This window comes from Lolium rigidum, chromosome 7 (genome assembly GCF_022539505.1).
Source record: "Lolium rigidum isolate FL_2022 chromosome 7, APGP_CSIRO_Lrig_0.1, whole genome shotgun sequence".
NCBI classification, from domain to species: domain Eukaryota; kingdom Viridiplantae; phylum Streptophyta; class Magnoliopsida; order Poales; family Poaceae; genus Lolium; species Lolium rigidum.
In genome coordinates this window covers 222,909,374-222,919,378 of record NC_061514.1, presented here as the reverse complement: position 1 = coordinate 222,919,378, position 10,005 = coordinate 222,909,374, and positions in this window count along the sequence as shown.

The window sequence follows — 10,005 nt, the reverse complement described above, 5'->3', positions numbered from 1 at the left end:
TTCACCTTTGTAATGACCATTTCCATCATTTTCCAATTAACATCGGTTCCAACAGTTGCAATGAGGTTATCAACTATTAGACTCTCTCGAGCACCCAAATTGTAGTATGCTACAAATGAAATGTGGTGCACAAATTAAATTATGCATACATCATTTGACACATTAAATTAAATCAACAAGTATATATTTATGAAACCTATAATGAAATTAATTAAGAGATAGATATATTACTTGGATGAACGATAGGGTAATGTCCAGAAACAACACGGCATGAATCCAAACCCTTCAATTTATCAATGGAGAAAAACACCTTCTGGCCAATATGAACGCAATATATTCTACAAAATTCCTCCCATGCATCACCACTAACGGTAGTTGTTTCTGCTTCATTCGTAACCATGAACACAAATTGAAAATTCTCTCGGTGTATCAAATGAACCGTGGAATATCTTCTTTTCATCTTTGTTCATTCCATATTTTTTGAGGAAAAGTGATCTGACGTAGCATGGTAGAATCTACATGTACAACACAATTAGAGGAGGCAAATGCTTGAATGGAATAATTACATATCAGAGCCTACAACATTTCTTTAGTACATGTAAGTCCCCTAGATATGAAATAATAGATTAATGAACATACGTAAACAATCTGCGAGTTCATATGGATTTGGATAACAGATCGTACCGTCCTCTTCTCGAATCCAGGACGTAGGGTAAAATCAAAAAACTTTTTCATCAAAGTCGCGGCAACGCACAAACCCTTAGTGTCAAAACAAACACCACACTACATAGTACACAAATAGGATTGTGAGTACAATCGTTCAGATCTAGAAAACATGCCGACTATATTTTCAACCCAAAGAAAAAAGTACCAACCAGATGGAGGTCATCTCGCGTTGGGTAAGATACATACCTGCACATTCTCCATAGCTCTCCTTCTGTACATACTACCACCGCGACGACGTCGGTAGATGAAGGAGAGGGAGGACAGAAAAGAAGAGAAGATGGCTGCGACTTCGGTAGAGCGAGCATGCGATCCAGTATATAGAGCTCCCAAGATTGTCTGTATTGCTCTAAAGATTGTGGTTATTGTTTTTTCACCTAACAACAAAATTTGCTCCCCCAACCGACAAAAAAAGGTCATGTTATTTATTTCCATGTATATTTTGCGGCTGATATTCTGCCAAAAAAAAAATTATTTTTGGAAAGTAATAACTACTAAACTTTTGCGGCAGATTTTCCTCTAGTGCTATGATATTCTCCATAATTTTTTTCCATTCATGTTATTTTTAATCGAAGTTATTATCCACACATTCACCAAAACTCAAGATTTCAGAATAATTCAACCTTAGTTTGAGTTTTTTCTTGAGTGTGAATTCAGTTTGGTTTGATCGAGTTCAGTTTGAGTTTTTGTTGAGTGTGCATTCAATTTGAGTTTTGAGTGTTTCCTTTTGTAGTTCATCAAACCAAAATGGCTACATATCATTGTTTCATCATTACCAATGGGGTGATGCATCCCCGTGCCAAATTTCACACCATTTGGACTAAGATTGATCAAAAAAGTGTGCACGGGTGCCTGTTTAGGGTTGACGGGCATGACCGTTCAACTACACAATCCTCGCTTCCTCTAGTGCGATGATATTCTCCACATTTTTCCAATCCTGTTATTTTTTATCCAAGTTTTTATCCACACATTGACCAAAACTCAAGTTTTCACAACAATTCAACCTCTTTTTCATATTTTTTGAAATTTAAATTGTTTGGTCAAACCTAGGATGACCAGAGCCTACAAAGAGCTTGCCAATGTTTTTTTAAATCACACACACTTTTCTGGGGTAATGTGGTGATGCCAAATCGAACCAGACATGTGCTCCCAATGCTATGACTATCCTTCTTGGTACTTGTTTCCCAAATGGTAGCCTCCAGCTTGAGTTTGAGTGTGAATTCAGTTTGGTTTGAGTTCATCAAACCAAAATGGCTACATATCTTGGTTTCATCATTACCAATGTGGTGATGCACCCGTATGCCAAATTTCACACCATTTGGACTAAGATAGATCAAAAAAGTGTGCACGGGTGCCTATTTAGGGTAGACGAGCATGACCGTTCAACTACACACTCCTCACTTCCTCTCGCTATGATAGTCTCCACATTTTTCCAAGCATGTTATTTTTTATCCACCTTATTATACACACATTGACCAAAACTCAGGGTTTCACAACAATTCAACCTCTTTTTCATTTTTTTAATTTAAAGTGTTTGGTCAAACCTAGGTCGACCAGAGCCTACAAAGAGCTTGCCCATCTTTTTTTATATCACGCACACTTTTCTGGGGTAATGCGGTGATGCCAAATCGAACCAACATGTGCTCCCAATGCTATGACTATCCAGCTTGGTACTTGCTTCACAAATGGTAGCCTCCAGTTTGAGTTTGAGTGTGAATTCAGTTTGGTTTGAGTTCATCAAACCAAAATTGCTACATATCTTGGTTTCATCATTACCAATGTGGTGATGCACCCTCGTGCCAAATTTCACACCATTTGGACTGAGATAGATCAAAAAAGTGTGCAAGAGTGCCTCTTTAGGGTAGACGGGCTTGACCGTTCAACTACACACTACTAGAAAAAGGCCTAGCCGTAAGATTGCTACTAGTGGCGCACCATGCTAGAGGTGTTCCACTGCTATATAGCAGTGCCGCACTATTACAAGGTGCTCCACTACTAGGGAATTACCAATGGCGCACTAGTACTAGTGGTGCGCCACTACTAATTTCAGAACTTATCTATAAATGGGTATAGGGTTAACAGTGGCGCACCACATAGAGGTGCGCCATTGATATTTCGAATAGCAATGGCGCACCTCTATGTGGTGCGCCACTATGCTGCAAATAACGATGGCGCAGTATACGAGGTGCGCCACTGTGCTGCCACCGCACATGCAGTGCGCACTCATCCCCACCACACTGCACCCACCCACCCACCCGCACCCCACCCACTGACCCACGCACTGCATAATCTCCACTCCTCTCGTCTATCTCTTCTCCTGCACCCTCTCGTCTATCTCCACTCCTCTCTTCCCCCGCCGCCGGCATGGGCGGCCGCGCCTCCCACCCGCGCGCCCCGCCGCCCGACGAGCACCACCAGTCCCAAGCACAGGCGCCAACCCCCTCCCCTCCCCCTCCCCTACAGTAACCCACTCTCCCACGCCCCGAGCTCCAGCCCCCGCTGCCACCCGAACATCGGCCGCGTCCTGGGCCGTCCTGGACGTGCGCGCGACCTATACCTTCGGGCGCGAGCTCGGGCGGGGCCGGCTCGGGGTCACCTACCTCACCACCCACAAGGCCTCGGGCACCAGGCGCGCCTGCAAGTCCATCGCCGCCCGCAAGCTCGCCCACGCCTCCTGTTGTGGGTATACTTAATGGGTGTACCATCGACAGTGCCTAGATCCGGCAAGCCCGGGTGGCCCACGGATGGTGATGTGGCATGTGGCCCATCGGGCGGCCCAGTTGCTGTAGGTCATGAAGGATGAAGTCCTGCCATGTAGCGACCTACACCTTTTAAGGTGCCGATCTCTGTGCGTATCTGTGCTAGTCCCTGGATCAATCGCTAGCACACACAGTACAAGATGTAATACCAAGAAACAAGGGTCTTTATTACATCGTATGATCCAGAATTTACATAAAGGATTACAAATTGCATAGCACAAGGCTAGCATATCATCGAGTTTCACAACGAATAAACTTAGACAAGCATGGAGTCCTTCGTCTTCATGTGCCACATGCGAGCATGTTGAGGATAGACTCGTAACCCTAATCATCGTAACTCACTCGTCTTTCAAAACATCTCGCAACATGAAAAGTTACAGCCACGAATGGTCAATACTTTGAATGTATTGGCAAGATGACACTATGGTGGACTCAAATGGCAACCTAACACTTAAGTGTACATTTGGCTGGTAGAGCTCAGGTATGATTTGCATAAAGCCAGTTTTCTCCTATCAATTGTCAAATCATTTTCTTCCCTTTTAATTAGGCGGTTCCATTGATAGAAATCAATGAACCTGGAATACCACTGATGGAAACCAGTGAATTCCTCCTACCCGTGTTCACCCATCAAATTTTAATTTAAGAAATTGGGATGAGGAGACTTTCGAACATGTGCCTTGTCAGTTCGCTCAAATTGTCCGTAACCGGGGACACGGCTAAGTACTTAGATTTAACACTCTGCAGAGGTTGTACAAATTTACCCACATGACCTAGTCTGTTCTTCTTCCATGATGCACATTTTGCTCAAATGGACAGATGTCGACTAGGACGAGACTTTTCCGAAGTGATCACCCACACCATCCTCTACGGACCCGCTCCAACCTACATTCCCCTACATCATCATGTCGCGTAGGGCCCAGGTTCACACAACGTACTCCGTCAAGCCGCAGCCCATATAGCATGTGGCTGTACGGTAAGCTAATGAGCAAGGTTGTCTAATATCTCTTTGTTCCTGGGTGGCCGTCCACAAGTGCGATACACCTGGCGGTTCAGAGGTTCGACGACATGACCCCAGGGAACCACTCAACATAAACCGAGCAATACCAATTCCACCCAGGTAGTTCATTAAACTTAGTTGTTTTTCCATAACTCACTAACAAAATAATTTCATAGCATAGCTGAGCAACAACTAAATTTAATGGCGACAAAGTAGTCAAGAAGGGGTAGCTAGACCATCGGGATTGCATAGCAAAGCATATACCCTACACATGTATACTACAAAAATCTCTACCGTGCATAGATAAAAACTGGGACATTTGTGAGGGTGTGTCACTTGCCTTGGTGAGATGAGGAGTTGGTACACTCTTCGTAAAAACACTCGTTGCAATCAAGCACAATCACAATCTACAAACAAAATTTTCACTCCATAAACATATAGCAACATATAGACAAGCACAAATAAAATATGGATGCAATATGTGGATTAAACATGAACAACACACTTAATATGTTATCTCGTTGTCAACTATATGCATGATGTCATGGCAAAATTTTAGTGTTGAATTAATAATTAAAAACATTTTCTATCATGAGAAGAGATCTACAACACTAAACAAATACTACAAGGGGATTATATAGGTCACGTTTTTATTTTCTAATGCTACTGTACAGAGGGCTCAATTATCTGTTAATAGCAAAAGGAATTACTCCAAAATAATTTGTAGAACTATTTATATAGCCAAAATACTCTATTTGAGTTTCTGCAAAAACTGTGTATAAATATGATGCAAAAGTGCAATATTATGTGTCTACTGTATTCTACACGTTTTTATGAATCCAGGGACACGAAGTTTGCTAAATTTGGATAAATGAAACTAAAGATATGATTTTTATAAGTTTCTATGTTTCTCTGTCCAAATATCCGAAAATAGAAACAGATATGACAAGTGGCAGAATCTGGTTGGTCAATACCCCTTCGTTTAAGTGATCAGATTATGACCCTTGGATCTAGATCGTGTGGTTCAGTGAGAATAAAGATGGAATGAATAACACGTACAGGAAAAAGGATGATCCCGATATCGGCGTTGCACTCCTTTGTGGATGTAGTCGCGTTGCGGTGGTCCTTGCCGTCCGAGCTGAAGACGATGATGGAGAATTCGATGGTGAGTTCTACTCCGGGATTTCACACTCGGTTCACACGCAGTCGTTCGTCGGGAAACTGTCCCGCGGACGTGCTCACGGACGAAGATGTCGCCGTCGCTGTGGTGCACCGAAATCACGAAACAAAAGTCTGAGATGTGCGCAAGGAAGAAATAGGATGTTTGGAAGAAACTAGAGGTCAAAAGATGAACCGTGCTCACCGCAATCGACGATCTAGTGCGGCAGTGCTGCGGAGCTCCGAGCTCGAATTCGAGCAGCCTGGGGGCTCTCGTGATGTGCCGTTTGGGGGAAATGAAGAGGTGAGAGTGGAGCTTAAATAGCAACAAACGGTGCATCAAATGGTGGATTAATTCGCCGGAAATCAATTGGCGACTAAAACGTCCCGATACACCAATACGTCCGTGCGTTTCAGTTCGTGGAATTGAAGAAGATGATGACGTGGTGGTGGGTCCCGCACGTGAGAGAAGAAAAGAAAAATCAACGAAACGCCGGATCATTGGATGTCGCTGTGTGAGGTCGTACGTGCGGCGTGTGCCCAGCTTTGTTCTTTTGACTTTCGTCTTGCCAGCTTGCCCCGCTCGTTTCCTTTTTTTTTATTACCGATTAACTTTTCTTTTTCTGTTTTAGTATTTAGGAAATTAATTTGAAAACCGAAATTTGATTAAAAGTGAGTCAAATTAAGTCAGAAAATTTCAAATAAAATATCAGCGCATTCCTTATTCAATGAAGAATATTTTGGAACCACTTTTAAATCATTTGAATAATTTTAATTTGGCACATAGGCCTATGTGGCTTAATTTGCGTTACTTCGGGTTTAAGGTTTTTTTTTTAATATAAATTTGAATTTCACTCAAATTTCCTAGGAAATGCAAAGATGCCATGATGCTTATGAATGCAATGCATGCATGTTTTTGAAAACTCCATTTTTGGAAAATAGTTTAAGTAACACCAAAAGTTTTATTTCATTGTAAAATTTAAATCAAGACAAGCAACCAAGCTTAAATTTTATTTTTATTTTACATTCCAAAATCTGGAAAATTTTGGGATGTGATAGACTACCACCCTTAAAATGAATCTCGTCCTCGAGATTCGAGAAAGGCTAGAAAGAAAGATGGGTTTAGGATATGTCGGGGTGGGCTACCACCCTTAAAAGAAACTTTGGTAGTTTAGACTAGGTCTTGGGTTCATGCTGGGTTCATCCTAGGTATGACTTGGCATGGGGTCGTCTCTTGAAATACCCATGGCTTGTGACCTCCAATAGGGTTGTTTACATATAGTGAACAACATATATCTTCAAAGTGAGTCGTGTAGGTTTCCTTACTTGTCGAGATGTCGTCAATGGTCTTCCACTATTCTTCAGCCTAGAGGTTGGACCTTCAAACTAAACATAGTTCTACGTTTGGCAACACTTGCCATACTATAGAGGTATAATATTTTCCACCCTAAGGTTTAGGCTTAAACGTCGACATCTGTTTTGTAGGTATATCTCTCTAGATTCGCAAAGTCAATATTAGAAAGCGAATAATAAGAGTAGTAGGAATGGTGATCAATCCATCCTGCACCCAAATCATTACTCCGTATTTGATTTATTGAATCTCGTATTCTAACTCTTGGTCAACCTCACAAGTTTGATAAAATTTCCATGGAAAATTGAATCAATGTTTCAATCCCCATTGTTTAATTGTTTTCGAAAACATTTCTATTGATCCTTAACTAGGGTTTTGTGTATCCCACGCTCTTCTATTCTTCATCTTGATGGGAACCATCATGGTTGGTTTCACTAATGATGTCTTCATGGCGATTTGCCGAGAAAACATTTGATGGGTTGGGTATAGATGAGAATAGATAGAAAGATTCTAAGAGAGAATTCCTACCCAAACACAGCAGATCAAAACAATTCAGCAAACAACAATCATCTAACAAACATCAATAAGCATGGTTCAAACACAAACAAACTAGTATGGTCATACCACAATTTGGTATGATCACAAACATTACTGCGATATCGTTGGCCTTATAAACTAGAATTAATGGTGGTCTATTCTATATCTATCTTTAGTGCTTCAAGTTCCTCCTGTACTCCTTTGATGTATCTTTGGGTGTTGTGTAGTTTGCATCACAGATCCTTCATCAAATCTTTGCTGGTCTTCCATGCAACACTTCTAGCAGAGTCGAAGAATATCATGTGAAGCATCAACCTCTCACTTCAGGCCAAGGTCATCATCAATCCTCTATTGATGTGTTTTCTAGAGGAAGGATATCTAAGGTAAGAGAAAATTCTTTTGAAGGTGAAGTAGGTGAGAACACTAGAAGTTCACAAAGCAAACAACATTTTAACAGAGATAAGATTAGATAGATTTTTCATTCTAAGATCTTCCTATTTCTAATCCAAACCTAGGGTCACGAACCTACGGTCAACACAATGCTCGATACCATCCGTAGCGACCTACACCTTTTAAGGTGCCGATCTCCGTGCGTATCCGTGCTAGTCCCCGGATCAATCGCTAGCACACACAGTACAAGATGTAATACCAAGAAACAATGGTCTTTATTACATCGTATGATCCAGAATTTACATAAAGGATTACAAATTGCATAGCACAAGGCTAGCATATCATCAGAGTTTCACAACGAATAAACTTAGACAAGCATGGAGTCCTTCGTCTTCATGTGCCACATGCGAGCATGTTGAGGATAGACTCGTAACCCTAATCATCGTAACTCACTCGTCTTTCAAAACATCTGCAACATGAAAAGTTACAGCCACGAATGGTCAATACTTTGAATGTATTGGCAAGATGACACTATGGTGGACTCAAATGGCAACCTAACACTTAAGTGTACATTTGGCTGGTAGAGCTCAGTGTATGATTTGCATAAAGCCAGCTTTTCTCCTATCAATTGTCAAATCATTTTCTTCCCTTTTAATTAGGCGGTTCCATTGATAGAAATCAATGAACCTGGAATACCACTGATGGAAACCAGTGAATTCCTCCTACCCGTGTTCACCCATCAAATTTTAATTTAAGAAATTGGGATGAGGAGACTTTCGAACATGTGCCTTGTCAGTTCGCTCAAATTGTCCGTAACCGGGGACACGGCTAAGTACTTAGATTTAACACTCTGCAGAGGTTGTACAAATTTACCCACATGACCTAGTTTGTTCTTCTTCCATGATGCACATTTTGCTCAAATGGACAGATGTCGACTAGGACGAGACTTTTCCGAAGTGATCACCCGCACCATCCTCTACGGACCCGCTCCAACCTACATTCCCCTACATCATCATGTCGCGTAGGGCCCAGGTTCACACAACGTACTCCGTCAAGCCAGAGCCCATATAGCATGTGGCTGTACGGTAAGCTAATGAGCAAGGTTGTCTAATATCTCTTTGTTCCTGGGTGGCCGTCCACAAGTGCGATACACCTGGCGGTTCAGAGGTTCGACGACATGACCCCAGGGAACCACTCAACATAAACCGAGCAATACCAATTCCTTCCAGGTAGTTCATTAAACTTAGTTGTTTTTCCATAACTCACTAACAAAATAATTTCATAGCATAGCTGAGCAACAACTAAATTTAATGGCGACAAAGTAGTCAAGAAGGGGTAGCTAGACTACTGGGATTGCATAGCAAAGCATATACCCTACACATGTATACTACAAAAATCTCTACCGTGCATAGATAAAAACTGGGACATTTGTGAGGGTGTGTCACTTGCCTTGGTGAGATGAGGAGTTGGTACACTCTTCGTAAAAACACTCGTTGCAATCAGCACAATCACAATCTACAAACAAAATTTTCACTCCATAAACATATAGCAACATATAGACAAGCACAAATAAAATATGGATGCAATATGTGGATTAAACATGAACAACACACTTAATATGTTATCTCGTTGTCAACTATATGCATGATGTCATGGCAAAATTTTAGTGTTGAATTAATAATTAAAAACATTTTCTATCATGAGAAGAGATCTACAACACTAAACAAATACTACAAGGGGATTATATAGGTCACGTTTTTATTTTCTAATGCTACTGTACAGAGGGCTCAATTATCTGTTAATAGCAAAAGGAATTACTCCAAAATAATTTGTAGAACTATTTATATAGCCAAAATACTCTATTTGAGTTTCTGCAAAAACTGTGTATAAATATGATGCAAAAGTGCAATATTATGTGTCTACTGTATTCTACACGTTTTTATGAATCCAGGGACACGAAGTTTGCTAAATTTGGATAAATGAAACTAAAGATATGATTTTTATAAGTTTCTATGTTTCTCTGTCCAAATATCCGAAAATAGAAACAGATATGACAAGTGGCAGAATCTGGTTGGTCAATACCCCTTCGT